The sequence below is a fragment of the Helicoverpa armigera genome, chromosome 25, assembly GCF_030705265.1.
Source record: "Helicoverpa armigera isolate CAAS_96S chromosome 25, ASM3070526v1, whole genome shotgun sequence".
Classification (NCBI taxonomy): domain Eukaryota; kingdom Metazoa; phylum Arthropoda; class Insecta; order Lepidoptera; family Noctuidae; genus Helicoverpa; species Helicoverpa armigera.
Window position 1 is genome coordinate 5,620,895 of NC_087144.1, and position 15,309 is coordinate 5,636,203.

The 15,309-nt window shown below is 34.9% G+C and overlaps 1 protein-coding gene across 18 annotated transcripts in view; it reads left to right on the forward strand.

Annotated features, from left to right (window-relative positions):
- Positions 1-15,309, forward strand: part of LOC110379551 (focal adhesion kinase 1) — a 179,420-nt gene that overhangs the window by 97,034 nt on the left and 67,077 nt on the right. For 5 of the 18 annotated variants that reach the window (XM_064041584.1, XM_064041586.1, XM_064041583.1 and 2 more), the window contains exon 1: positions 1,206-1,357. The exons of 6 other annotated variants lie outside the window; for them this stretch is intronic. The gene's annotated coding sequence lies outside the window, so the exon portion shown is untranslated. Of the gene's footprint in view, positions 1-1,205; positions 1,358-5,973; positions 6,005-15,309 lie in introns of those variants that run through there. 7 more of the 18 variants (XM_064041572.1, XM_064041576.1, XM_064041574.1 and 4 more) reach the window with 3 other exon arrangements.

Consider the following 15,309-nt stretch of genomic DNA (forward strand, 5'->3'; position numbering starts at 1 on the left):
AACCGATTGCAATCTTAAAAAAACACACAAAGTCTGTAAACCGGGAGGCCGAATTCATAAATAAATATTGTAACCTGATACGAGCTTAAATATTGAGTTTACCTAGACAAGACCTCGCATACCGTAGCTTAACGACGGATTAATTGCATTTTATTGGTATAACACTTGCCTTCGTAAGTTTATATTGCCTAGGCTAGGTAGCAAAAATATTAGTAGGTCAAATATGTACTAACTTTGACAGAAGCTCATACTCAACTTAACATTTGGGGTTTACTTAAGGCGTACGGATCAAAAGTTGCCTCTAGTTTCCCAATTTATCAGCATACAGAGAATCAGCTTTAATCAACCTGATTGCTCAAGGCTAATTTCAGCTGGGTTCGAACTTTCAGTCATTGAAAATACAGCACCGAACCCACTTCTTGTACTCGAGAGGTAGATGTTCGACAACCACGACTTCCGAAATAATAGGAATATGAAATGTTCCTGAAAACAAAGACATTAAAATGAAAAATGTGACTTCTGTTTCTCTCGTTATAATGGTTAGTTCGATATGAGCAAAAACTCGGCACTGGGCAATTACTTTTAATGTCATATCGTAGAGTGTATTGACTTTATATGGAGCTAAATAAAATCAGTAATATGTTGCACCTAAGTATATATTATTTTGTATCCGCTAAATAACTGACTGAGTTTTATTAACATCTTGTAGAAAATGGATTCGTGTCATAACGGATTTCCTTCATCAATATTTGGAAACGGGAATTCTGATAAATTATCATACATTAAATGCAACTTTTTTTTTCTCAAACTTTTTTTAGTCAAATTCTGGTTTCGATATAAAATGTTGACACTATTTTTCTCTCGTACGTTATTTTTGCTAGATATTTTTGTCGTCGGCCCTATAATTTAATATGATAGTAAACTATTTAATATCGTACCTACAGCATGACCTAAAAATAGAAATAACGTTTCGGCTCACCGCCATCACCCGTTACAGCCAGCTGACATTAAATATCACATTTTATTTATATTTTAATCCAATGTTTTGTAAATCGTCCTTGACTATAGAGCCTTGCGAAATTACGCCTCCGCGTCATCCCGAGAAAAATGACCACATTTGACGTCTCATTCTAGCTTTCATAAGCTCTGTATGTGCGAAAGAGACGGGTGCCAAAGGTGAATGATGCGAGCGGTGTGCTTCGTCTCCAGCCAGTCTCAGGCCGCTGCGCTTGCGGCGCGGACCGCGCGTTCGAAGTTTGAAATAGCGAATCACCGCGAGTTCGATTTTCGAAATCCAACGAAGTTTATCGATGTGCCATTGTTCTGTGTTTTTCTGTGAACTGTGAATTTTTGAGAGGTTTTTATTTATTCATTTGTTTTTACTGAGTTTTTAGATCTTCAGACATAGTTACCTTATTAGTCATTGTTTTTTGTGACCATTGCCTTCCTGTTAAAGCATGTGATTTATAACTAAGAATGCTAGTCAAATAGCCATGTTTGGCTTTTATGTCTAATTTGTATAATAATGTTATGAATATGGCAATGTTTATTTAAATGTTTAAGTTGGCTACATGTTGTTAATATGTCAATGTTGGTATAAGCTCTCTCCCGTTCTATTGTTCTAAAAGGCAACACGTTGTACAAATTATATGTTCAAATAAAAGACAAGTTAGTCCACCGAACAAGTCCTGTTTAATTTCAAAAACATCAGGTTATGGGCCCAGGCACGGCCATAACAGCTTGATGTAGATTACTTGCGGTGGCAGTAAAAGTAAAATCGACGAGAAGAAAAAAAGTGAGGTTGTCACTTTTGCGGCATCGGCTGACGGCTCGGCCATTGCGGAACAGCGGAACATCGTCGAGAAGGAGTACTTGTTCTTAGTTGGGAGAGGACAAGGTAAAAATGACGGAAGGAAATAACAATAACGTCAATGTGATCAAGTTAGAAGGAGCCAGAAATTGGAATTTATGGAAATTCCAAACAACAGTACAATTGAGGGGCCATGGATGGTTAAATATCGTGGAGGAAAGCAATTGAAGCCCGAAGTTGCCGCTGAGATACCGGCATGGGAGTCCAAAGATGCCAAAGCACAAACGTTACTGGTAACACGAATGTCAGAAGAGGCAATGCTACATATTATTACTTGTACGAGTTCTGCGGAGATGTGGCGAAAGCTTCATAGTGTTTATGAACAGAAAACGGAGACCAGTGTGCACATTATACAGCAGAGATTTTTTCAATATAAGTTTGAAAGAGGAGTCGACATGTCTGTTTTCTTATCTAAGATACAAGAACTACAAAACCAATTGAAACAGATGGGTGAAGAAATCTCAGATAAATTTGTAATCACGAAGGTGTTGATGTCGTTACCAGACGAATATAAACATTTCATTTCGGCCTGGGAGTCGGCGCCGGATGACAAACAAACGTTTGAAAATTTAGTGGCCAGACTACTGATTGAAGAAGAGCGAGTAAAGGAAAGGAACGAAGGAGCACAGCAAGCAACACCGTCTGCATTCTTTGTGAAGAATAAAGGTCCAGGACCGTCAAGAGGTTTCAAATTTGGTAAAAGCGGACAGTATAATACCGAAAGTAAAAGCAACAATAAAACTAACAGTGAAGGGAACATGAGTAATAATAATAACTGTTTTTATTGTGGGAAGTTCGGACATTTTAAAGCTCAGTGTCGGTTTCGAAAACAAAGAATGTCAAGAAGTGAAAATAAAACGAATAGTAATGCGTTCGTGGTGTCTAATCTGTCGCATCAACTGCAAAAATCTAAGTGGCTGGTGGATTCTGGTGCCACTGAACATATGTGTAGAGACCGTGCATTGTTTACATCATTCTCAAATACTTCGCCAAAACCTGTTATCATCGGTAATGGAGCAGTGATAAATGCGATTGGTTATGGACAGATAACAGTTCAAGTGTCAAACGGGAATGAATGGATTGACACAGTCATAGACAATGTCTTGTATGTTCCTGAACTAAAAACGAACCTGTTTTCGGTAAACCGCGCCACAGACAAAGGTTATGTTGTAGTGACAGATGACAGTTCATGCAAATTTTACAAGTCAAATAAAATTTGCGCTGTTGCGGAAAGAATTGGAAATTCTTTTTACTTGAATTTACGCTATAATAGTAATGGTGAAACTGCGAGTACTGCAGAACTAGCGTGGAACGATTTAAACGAGTGGCACAGAAGATTGGCGCACCAAAACTTTACCTATGTCAAAGATATCTTGCGAAAAAACAACATTGTGGTTAAACAAACGTCCAACCCGATGTGTGAGAGTTGCTTGGTCGGGAAAATTCATAGATTGCCATTCAATAGAAGCGAATTCAAGAGTACCAGGACATGTGAGTTAATTCATGTTGATACATGCGGTCCCATGGAGGAACCGTCAGTTGGTGGGTCAAGGTACTTTGTTTTGCTAACAGATGACTATTCGAATTTCAGAAGTGTGTATTTTGTGAAGACAAAAGATAGGATTAAGTATATAATTGAAGATTTTATAAATAAAGCCGAGAATAATACTGGAAACAAGGTGAAGACAGTCAGAAGTGATAACGGCCTGGAGTTTGTGAACAGGTATGTGAAGGAAATGTTTACAAGACGTGGAATAACACACCAAACTACAGTACCATACACTCCAGAGCAAAATGGAAAGGCAGAGAGAAAATAGAACATTGGTGGAAGCGGCCAGGACAATGATACATGAGAGAATTTACCAAAGAAATTATGGGCCGAAGCCATAAATACTGCAGTGTTCGTGTTGAACAGGACTGGGAAGAGTCACGAGGATGGGCGATCTCCATATGAGGTATGGACTGGAAAAACATATAATATCATGGAGTTGAGAGCTTTTGGTACAGAAGTATATGTACACATACCAAAAGAGAAGAGACTGAAGTGGGATCCGAAAGGAGAGAGGGGACTGATGGTCGGATATGAGGAGAATGTGAAAGGTTACCGTATTTACTATCCTGAAAAGAATGTAGTAGAAACAAAAAGGGACATTGTATTCTTACAGCAAGAAGAGAAGGAGAAACCTCTAGTGAAGAAAGGTGAAGGGCAAACTGTGGTGTCCTTGGACCTTGAAGAGGACACAGGGCAGGAGAATAGTCCCGATATTGATGAGGTAACAACCCACAACCACAACGAGGTAGAGACGTCCCACATGAGTAGTGACTTAGCAGACAACTCTGAAGATGACAGTGACTACTTGCCATGCAGTGAAGAAGAACAGTTATTGGAAGATATTGTTTTACCTGTAGAAAGGAGCAAGCGTGAGCGTAAAAAAACTGACTTCTACAAGTGTAATAACGTAAAATTAGAGCAAAGTGAGTGTGAACAACAAGATATAATGAATTTAAGTGACATTTTTGCTCCAGTTGCTAAGCTAGCAACTTTTAGATTGTTTGTAGTAATTGCAACAAAATATACTTTACCTATACACCAGATGGATGTCACTGGAGCTTTTCTATATGGTAATATTAAAGAAAATGTATATGTAAGGTTACCAGAAGGGGCATACTCAGGAGAAAATAATATTGTAAAGTTAAACAAGTCACTGTACGGGTTGAAAAGTTCACCTAAAGCTTGGAATATTAAAGTTGACTCTGTATTAATTAGAGATGGTTTTATAAGGTCTAAATATGATCCATGTTTATATAAGAAGTATAGTGGTAAAGATAAAATATTTTTGTTAATATATGTAGACGATTTGTTAATCTTTGGAAGTAATGAAAGTGAGGTCACTAACCTAAAAACAATGTTAAGTAAAGAATTTAAAATGAAAGATTTAGGGCTAGTTTCAGAATTTCTAGGAATACATATAAACCAAAACTTAGAAAAGGGTATAACTACATTGTCACAAAGAAAGTACTTAGAAAATGTATTAAAAAGATTTAATATGGAAGATTGTAAACCTATGCTGACACCCTTGGATAGTAATTTGAATACTAAAATGTTTGATTCAAATACTAATTGTGATATAGACATTGAAAGAGTCTGTAGGCAAATTATTGGCTGTCTTATGTATGCTGTCTCAGGCACTAGGCCTGATCTGTGTTTTGCAGTTTCCCTACTAAGTAGATATCAGAAATGTGCTAATAGTGCATTACTTAGTTCACTTAAGAGAGTATTGCGTTATGTGAAGCATACATTAGATTATAAAATAGTTTATAAGTGTGATGATAGTGTATTACAAGGCTATTGTGATGCAGATTGGGGAGGTGATCAGAGGGACAGAAAGTCCACCTCTGGCTATTTGTTTACTTTTGCAAATTGTTTGGTTATGTGGTGTTCAAAGAAGCAATCTTCTGTAAGTTTGTCTTCAACTGAAGCCGAATATGTTTCTATGAGTATGGCAGCAAGTGAAGCGTGCTGGCTTGTTAATTTATTGCATGATTTTGATGTTCAGAATGATAGCCCTGTTAAGTTGTATTGTGACAATCAGGGAGCTATTTTGAATGCAAGTACAGACTCACTGAAACGTCTTAAACATGTTGACATTAGATACCACTGTGTTAAAGATTTGATCAAAAATAATAAAATTGATATTCAGTATATTAATACTTGTGAACAATTGGCAGACATGCTAACAAAGTCGTTAAGTAAGGAGTTGTTAATTAAGTTTTTAACACAATGCAATGTCAAGTGGTAAGCTAAGAAGTAGAGATGTTTATTTGGTAATGTTTTAAGATGTTTTAAGTTTTGTTTTAATGTTAATGTTATTTGTTTAAAATGTATAAACATTGAGAAGGGGTGTTATGAATATGGCAATGTTTATTTAAATGTTTAAGTTGGCTACATGTTGTTAATATGTCAATGTTGGTATAAGCTCTCTCCCGTTCTATTGTTCTAAAAGGCAACACGTTGTACAAATTATATGTTCAAATAAAAGACAAGTTAGTCCACCGAACAAGTCCTGTTTAATTTCAAAAACATCAGATGTGCCATTGTTCTGTGTTTTTCTGTGAACTGTGAATTTTTGAGAGGTTTTTATTTATTCATTTGTTTTTACTGAGTTTTTAGATCTTCAGACATAGTTACCTTATTAGTCATTGTTTTTTGTGACCATTGCCTTCCTGTTAAAGCATGTGATTTATAACTAAGAATGCTAGTCAAATAGCCATGTTTGGCTTTTATGTCTAATTTGTATAAACTGCCTACCTAACTATCTTTACAACTTTACAAGATGTTCAACAAGACAATCAAGGCTTTTGCAAACACATTTATATCTTTACCTCGTTCATCACGCAATCGTTCAGAAAGGTCTACATTTAATACAAAATGATCAATAAAAAAACTGAACAGAGAAAGTAGTTTTCACAATTTTCTCTATACTTTAAAACAGAGTTTCTTTGTGTGAATGTTTATGCTACATTAGAAATAAAACGGGACAGTTTAACTGCAGTCGAGACTGTCAATCTTCTTCACAAGCACTTTTATTTAGAACTCGGTTTTATTGGGCTTTTCAACGTTTGGACACATCTGTTACGCGACGTGAGGATTCTGAAATAGTTTTGTGTAAATATCGGGATTTTGTAGTGTTTTGTGTGGAGAAAGTAAGTTTGGAAATAATGAAATCAATCGTGGAAGATTAGATATTTTATATAAATAAATTATCAAACTTTTCCAGTTCAAAATAGAAGTTTAAGAAATAAATGATCATTGATTCAACCTATAACCATCATAAAAGTACGTACTATTTTTGTCCAATTCATGATCTCAAATGTATAAAAAAGTTATACAAAAAAAAATACGCTCCATCAAAATATTGTCGACATTAATATTATGACTGCAACAAATTAAATCTTCATAAGCTCTCAAAAGATACTAACAGTTATCTTGTTTGAACACCTATTTAAAACTCGCAGGAAACGTCTCGATCTATTTGTACCGGAGACCACCCAACACTTGACATCCATATGGAACTACTAACTATATCCCGTGGTGTCACCCTCGTCCTCAGAGAACTACTTTGCGTACCCGAATAAAAGAGTAGCTTCTTAACAGTGAAAGAATTATTTAAATCAGTTCAATAGTTTCGGAGCTTTTTCGAGGATTTTTTAGCCTGTAGCATTCTCCGATAAATGGGCTACCTAACGCTTAGATTACATTTCTGAACAAAATTCAATGAACTTATCTTTCTTGTATCCTAACCATGTAAAAATAAATCACTCTGAAATGGCTTAACGGATAGAGATAAAATTCAGTACATAAGTTGGCTGTTGAAACATGGAAAGCAGTTCTCTTGAGATGCTTGTGGAACCGCGAAAATCAGTTAGTCAGTTAGTTCTATTATAAATTCAGAAACGGTCAATGATGACGAAGAATGTACTATAAGTCATATAACGTTGTCTAAACCTGTAAAACATGATACCTACAGTTTCAAAACTATATGCTACACCTTAAGTCTCAGTTGATAACCTAGACATACATGTAATTCAAGTGTGGACATTGCATATTTTAGACGTTATTGCAAGGTATTTTACTATTTGCATTTATGTGCGTACGATATTATAGAAACGAATAATATTTATTACAAAATGTGCTATAGATTCCAAAGTGTATATTACTCTAAAAATGACAGCATCCTCAAAATAATAGTTCCAAAAATGTATTTAAAGATAGACAAAATCGAGAAAGTTAAACACCAGTATTCAGCTGCATGCTTTTTAACCAACCCCAACAGTAAGGAAAAGACTAGACAGATGACGATAGACGAGAAACTAACACTGAATTTGAGAATTTAGCTGTTCTCGAAGACAATTAAGATCTTGATACAAGAAATAAAACCAAAGTGTTTCACATAAACAAACTGCAAACAAATGAAAAAGCAACATTACCAAACTATCTTTTCTCAGAGCATGTTCCAACACAATATTGAACTAAATTCTTCAGAAAATGGGGTCATGTCCGACCTCCCAGATTCCTCTTAAACTCTATTTATTAAACTAACTGACAGACATAATTGTAGTTCTGTCTTCGTACTGGTATCACAATTAATGTTTTTATAAATATTGTTACTCGATTCACGGTTGTCGTCAGCGAAATTTGTAATCGTTGGATTGGTTCCAATTGATTTTACTATTACGAATTCAGTAGTAGCAAAAGTAGATCTGTTTGACGTTGAAAAAGAAGCTTTAATAAATGGAGTAATTATTTTTACTGCGGTTTTCATTACTAAGTTGTCAGAAAGGCAAATATCATCATCATCATCAGCATTTTTTACCATTCCACTGGGCACAGGCTTCTTCTCATACAGAGAAGCAATGACCATTATCACCACGCTTGCTTAAAGTGGACTGAGGAATTCAGGCTTCCTCAAGAAGTTTTCCTTGACCTCTACTGAGTCAGTGATGTCTAAGAATTAGATACGCTTAGAAAGTGCAAAGCAAATACAATTACAGAATTGTGTCAAAAAATGTGTAAATGGACAGTAAAGGCCAAAACATGAGAAAGATTTACCAATTGAAGAACATCTATAAGTTACAAAGAGAAATGACAAAATACAGAAATGTAATAAAAGTAAGAATTCTAACGATATTGCAATTTTGCATGTAAATGTATGTTTCCTTCGAAGCCTTGACTTGTAGACCTCTGTCATTATGAGGTCAAGTCTCTCGATAAAATGCCATATCGGTGGCGTTTCCTGACATTTAAAAGAAAACCGTGACTGTACCCGTTTGAATCTTACGTAATCAATTGTAGATTTATTTTATCTGGTCAATAACGTATTAACGGACATTATTTGAAATTGTATTATAACATTTTTTGAACTTGGTTTTGGTTAATTTTAATACAGATGAGCATCGAAGACCCGAGTCTTGGATGCTCAGAGAAATAACTAAAACAAGAGATTTTTTGCTATGAATCCTCATTCCTCGAGATTTTGGACCTCATAATCATCCATCTCATGTAAAATCATATATGAATCCACTAAAAAACCACGCAACGCAACATCAATATAATCTCTCTTGAAATCCAGATTGTGTGCTTAAAACTCTTATAAATGAATCCATCAAACTTTCTTTATTTTTCTCTTCAAAACTCCTCAACATCTTTATTTATATATGAGTCGTAAACCGCTTTCCTATTGGCCGTCTGTTTGATGACGTTATTTACATATATTTATGCGTACACGCAACTCCGCTGTTGTTAAACAAATCGTCTCGAGCCGTTTCGGACAGTTGAGTCACGCCGCTAGGTTTAAACTTAGATTAAAACTGACTAAACCATGGTTAGTGTCGTGTTACATCGGCTTTTTTCTTTGTTTGTGTGATCATCTTGCAGGGACAGTTAACGTTATTTGTAACGTAATTAGTATTTGTATTTTAGTGTCGAACAAAATTCGTCTATTTATTATCATCAATTTTATCTGCTGTTTTCAACAATTCATTCCCTTTTTCATTTTGAAATTCTTCATTTTTTTTGTTCTGAATCTTCAATATTCCTTAATTGTCAATTTGTTCTGTCCGAAGGAATTTGCGTACAATCTTATTAACTCAGTCACTTCCAATTTCAATATTCTTTTTTGTAGCTACAATAAATCGAGCCTTTCCACGAAGTAAACGAGTAATTATGATGACTACTTATTTATTTACTCAGAAATTTAACGACTTCAGATACATTTAATTTTTCAATTACCCCCGACCTACCACGGGTTGGCCTCCAATCTTCAAAATAAAAACATTACGGAAAATATGCAGCTATATTAATTTATCAGGGCATTATGATCATAGTTCCTGAATGAGATTGAGGGGAAAGGCGCAATTATAAAAACGTGGTTACAAGATAAGGCCGACGTGTTGGCTTGACTTGAGCAGTTGGACAAGTTTGAACAAGGCATAATGATATAAGTGTAAGATGTTATTACACTTGCCTTCTTGTTGTATCCATTGCGGGTTGTTTATAATTGCAGGCTTAACATCAAGCAGGCATACATGCAACATAAGGTGTCAATTTACTCGTTACTTCTTATTTTACGCCACACATTTTGTCATGAAGTCTATACTTATTGTGGCCGAATAAATATGCATAATGCCAGTCCTTTGCTGCTTTTAGTATCTCTGTCAGTGGAATTTTAAGTCCAAAGCCCAGCTCAGGAAGTCGTGGTTACGTGATTACGTGTTAACTATGGTCATCCGGTTGAGACGTCAATCGTTCATCCTGATGCTTCGACTTTAGTTCTAACTTTTGCGTTCTGGTATAGTCTTCTTGTAATCACTCTATTGCTTTCATTTAAAATTTTCGTATTAGAACAGTTTATGATCTTTTCTGCTTCAGTGTGTTTTCAGAAACAAATCGTTGTCTCCTTTTCTCTTTTCGGTGTCTCGATCACCAATTTCGATATATCCTGAATATTCATCATGTTTTTAAGAAAGTTTTATTTTTAACGTGCTACCGCCCGCGACCTTCGGGAACTTCTTCCTGAATATGGAGACAAGTAGCCTATGTCTATTATTCTGATATCATAAGCTGTATTATTGTCAAGCTTCATCAAATCCCTTCTATTAGTGATGATGAAGAGTAACAATAATACAGACACAGACATCCTCATCCTTCAACAAACTCTTTTTTACACACTTTCACATTTATAATATTAGTAAAGTTTCAGTCTCATGTTGGCGTAGATTTCAAAGCTAATCCTTAGTGCATCGTCTACACTAGTAGAACTTGTTTCTCTCAATTGATTCTTACTACAAGCGTGGGATGAAGTTACAACATTTTCCGACATTCCTCGGTAGTAAATAGACGCGAATTCATGCTTGGCATAAACAATCGTTTTATGCATCTGTTGTGTAATTCTTGCATAATATTGTCGATGGCACTATTAAGTGGAGTCTTGTTATGTGGGATGCGATTTTTAAAAGTGATTATGGATTCGTTCGTTATATTTTTCTGAGAAGAAGTTTTTATTCATGGCATTATCGTCTGCCTAGCCTTTTGCCGATATTGTGGTTGGCTTTCAGTTTCACTGGATACAGCTGTGCGTTATGAAAAGATAGTCACGTGGTCACCTATCCACGAACCGACCCATTTGAGGCCTGCTCACATATCCATACGCGAAAGTTCGTATGTATGGATATTTGTTCCTCTTTCACGCAAAAACTATTGGATGGATTTTGATGAAACTTGGCAATAATATAGTTCATATATCAAATTAACATATAGGCTATTTTTATCCACGTGCGGGAAGCACTTCTCATGGCATACGGGTGAAACTGCCAGCGGAAGGTAGTTCGTACCTAAAGCTGCATTGAATTAGGCCTTGCTAGTAACATTTGCTTATCTCAAGTCCGGTTATAAATAAAACGGATATAACATTTGACATTTAAACATATAAAGCACAAGGATTTTGTATATCTGGTTAATTGACAAGATAAGGACCTGCCTCCACGCCTCTGACAGGAATTGCGTTCCGTTCTACGTTCGCAATGGGTCTAGGTAATGGATTGCTATTGCTTTGTTAGTTGCTATGGGTATTGAATATCTTGAATCGATCTAACAGAATTTGATTATTGGAAGCTTATTCAGATAATCTGCTGTAAATTATCAATTTTCGTTTATAATATAACACTAATGTTTATTGATTTGTATCCGTACCATTTTTGGGTGTGCGAGAGACCACAAAATATAAATAGTAGGTACTGTATTAGGTACACACATAATTATTACAGTTTTTAGTTACTGACAATTTATACCATTTCATCTTTAAAAATGTAATGATATTGAGAGACAAAGTGAATAAGTCTTATCGATAAGAGCAAATATGTACTAATTGGTGACCGAAAAAAGAAAGAAACATATATTTGCATGAGACATATGTGGTATCAGTTTATACATTAGTAATGAAGGAACTATTAATGAGCCAACGAAAGGATGATCCGATGACAATGAAAGCTCGGATAATGCTAATACTTACTTGATACTCATACTTACTAATGCGCGTTCATCAATGCGCCGTCCTCATCAAACAAAGGGCATTATCTCCTTATGTTGCCGTAATCCGAGCTGAAAACATTCTAGTTCATATACGTAGTCGAAAGTACAGTTTAACGAATCGATTTTGCTATACATATCCTTCTTGTCTGCTGGAAGAGATTTCTTTAAGAATAAGCAGTACCTTTGCACTATTATGTTACTTCTACTTCTTTCTTGGCCTTACTGTGTACATAAATGGTTAAACAAATAAATATAATACTGAAAGTTAACTGCTTGTATGTCGTTAATTTAAAAACAATAGAAAATCAATTGTGTCTTGCGTATATCAGCGCTCGGGTAAACGAAACGGGTTAAGGAAATGAATTATTAAGATTATACGAAAATGTAGTACTCGGTACATCGGCAACCATAATTATCGCAAATAATATGGAAATTACCCCAATTTTGATTGTAAGAGTAAAATTTAATTCAATATTAATAAAACAAGAGAAAAAGAAGATACTTAAAATTGATGTACATTGAGATATTATCCTAAAAATACCTTCCGCGTACAAGAGGAAAAATAATAGCCCTAATTAAGATGATTTTAATAAAGCCTCCTTGATACGATAAAAAATAATAGCATTATTATTTTTCAAGTAAAATTGGCCTTTGTGGGAAGGGACGGTTAATTGGTCTAGTAATTAAATATTTTTTAATATGTCTTTTCAATTTAATGGTAAGGCTCATGTGGGTTTTAACCAGCTTTTGTTTTTGGCAAAAGATATTCTGCGTTTACATGAAAGTACAATTCTTAAAAGTAGACCATACAAAGGTTTATTTTAGTTTTGATTTAGTAAGATCCTTACTAATTTTCTTTTATTTAATAATAACCATATTTTTTACCTATATTTTAAATATGTCATACATAATTTAAATCCACTTTTTATAAGTTCTGAAGTAAATATGTATGTCTATATGTCTGTCGCTCTTTTACGTCAAAACTGCTGCCTGATAAAGGACACATATCTTGCCCAGTTGCGCGAAGTAACATAATACATCCCGGGACGTGGGATAGCTAGCTAGTACACTATATTTGTTTGCGTAAATTTGCCAATCTAATTAAAACACAAATACTTGATCAAGAAGACCCACTACAAATCAACCCATTTATCTGCCATTATTCTCGGAAATTGGGAAGTCCTAGTTATTTCAAACCGAAATTCAATTTCATCAGTTTCGGCGAGAGTTGCCTGATGTCACAGATTAAGGAAAGATGGGTGGAGATGCCAGAAGTCAGGTACCTTCTACTAGGTCAAATACGAATGGTGGGCATGACCACAATGATCATATACGAGTGAACTAACGAAGCGTTCTTGTTCTTTGAGGAGTCTGTCAACGAATTTTGGTATTACAAAAAAATTTCGGGTCCAAAGAAGACGCACTTTAGCGCTCTACTTTCTTAAGAGATTTTGCGTTATTATGGTACCTCCGGCTAGTAATTTCGTTCCCTATGCCCGATGTAAATAATTCTCTGTTCTTGTTGGTGTTGCCATTTGCAAGGTTTCCCATTAACGAAATGGTCTCGGCTAGCGGTTGTCCGTTGGTGGTCTGAGACCGCTCACTTCGCTATTAAGTGTAATTGCTATAAGCTTTTAGACTGTATTTACTTCTCTATTTTATATGGCCTGTAGGCTGTTTGTATTTTTTCTTTTGTGCCTGTATGGTTTGAGAAAGGTTTCGGTGGTTTTGTCCCATAATCAGGTCATCTATGTATATTTTTCGATGACACTTTGTCGCAACATATCTGTTATATCTGTTCTCGTTACTTTATTATAATATTTTACCTACTCCCTACGTATGGAGATTTGCTAAAGATATAATGTTTCCATAGCTTCATATGTGTCGCTATGTTTATTTTCTGATTCTCTCTTCGTAACATTTTTCTACGGTTATGTTGGTCTTTTTATAAAACTCCCTTTGCTCTGTCGCCTGTAGTTATTTTCCTGAAGCAGAAATATGCTTTGAAATATCTCGAGTTACACTTACATCATTAGTATTTATAAAACCAGGAAACTGGACTCTTTATATACCGATGTGATTCACTCAATATGCCCCAGTATTATTTTGAAGAAGTTTATTTACGAGGTGACGGAATATTAATATTGGGGTTTTTTCAGCGTATATTTCTTTTGTAATTGTTAATTTTCTCAACAAATTATTTCATCAATAACTATGATGTAACTGCAAATAACTTACTATTTTTATTTGATAGCTTGTTCATTATTTCCTGCCGTCTCACCCTAGTACCGAGAGTATTATTTCTCAAACTCACATAAAAATATTGCTTGAACTCGCCAAAGCGTAGCTTTATACTTATTCAAAATCGTTTATGTTAAATGAAAACGTCACTAAGTGACAATTCATAGTAATAATGGTATAGTAAAGATAAACTGCAAACTTCAATGCCATACCTACTCATTATTAGCTATGGCAAAAACTATTCCAGTTCTTCATCCATTTACAAACATATCAATAGACAAATACATTCAAAAACTAATCAATTCATTAATCATAAAATTATGTTAGCTGAAAATACCCAGCTCAGTGACATTATACATTTGAGGAATTCCCTCGCGAACTGACTCATCCTTTGGGTGCGTGCCAAATCGTTAGCAAGCCTCACTCATAACAGACTAAAAAACTATAAATATTGTTGAAATGTTCTGAAGAGATCGTGTGAAGGATCCTTATTTAATGTGTAATGTTTTGGCAAATAGTCTAGAGCCTATAAAATATTAATTTACCTGGTGGTGTGAAAGCCATTGCCAGTTTTAGATTTTAAGGTTTCAGTTAGGTACGTTCATATTAAGTTAGAGCCAAGTATTATTAGTTGAATCAGATTTATGAACTGGTGATTTCGGAATTTTATATAAAAAACTACTGCTACTAATAGAAAAGCTAACTTTAGGAACACAAAATTATTTGTCGTATTATTTGTATTATAACTTTGTAGTTATAAACGATGTATTAACAAAGAAATGCATCTGATCAGTCCTTTACAATTTATGTTGTCTTCAACTCAATAAAAATATTCCTCAATTATCTATGGAAGCTTGTAAACAGGCGGTCAGGGAGAATTAAAAGAAAAAATACGTCTTTGTTGTATTTAAACTGTCGGGTTTTTGTAGGATTGTCATTTCTCATGCAATTAACTGTTGAAGGCCGAGATGCTAAGCTAAGACAAAGAAACGGTGTTAATAAACTTTATTCAGTTCTCGAATAAATCTCACATATTTTTCTAGAAAACACTACGTTTAGATTCACATTTGTTTAGCTGTTTTTGCTTCATATATAATGTAATAGTATCTCG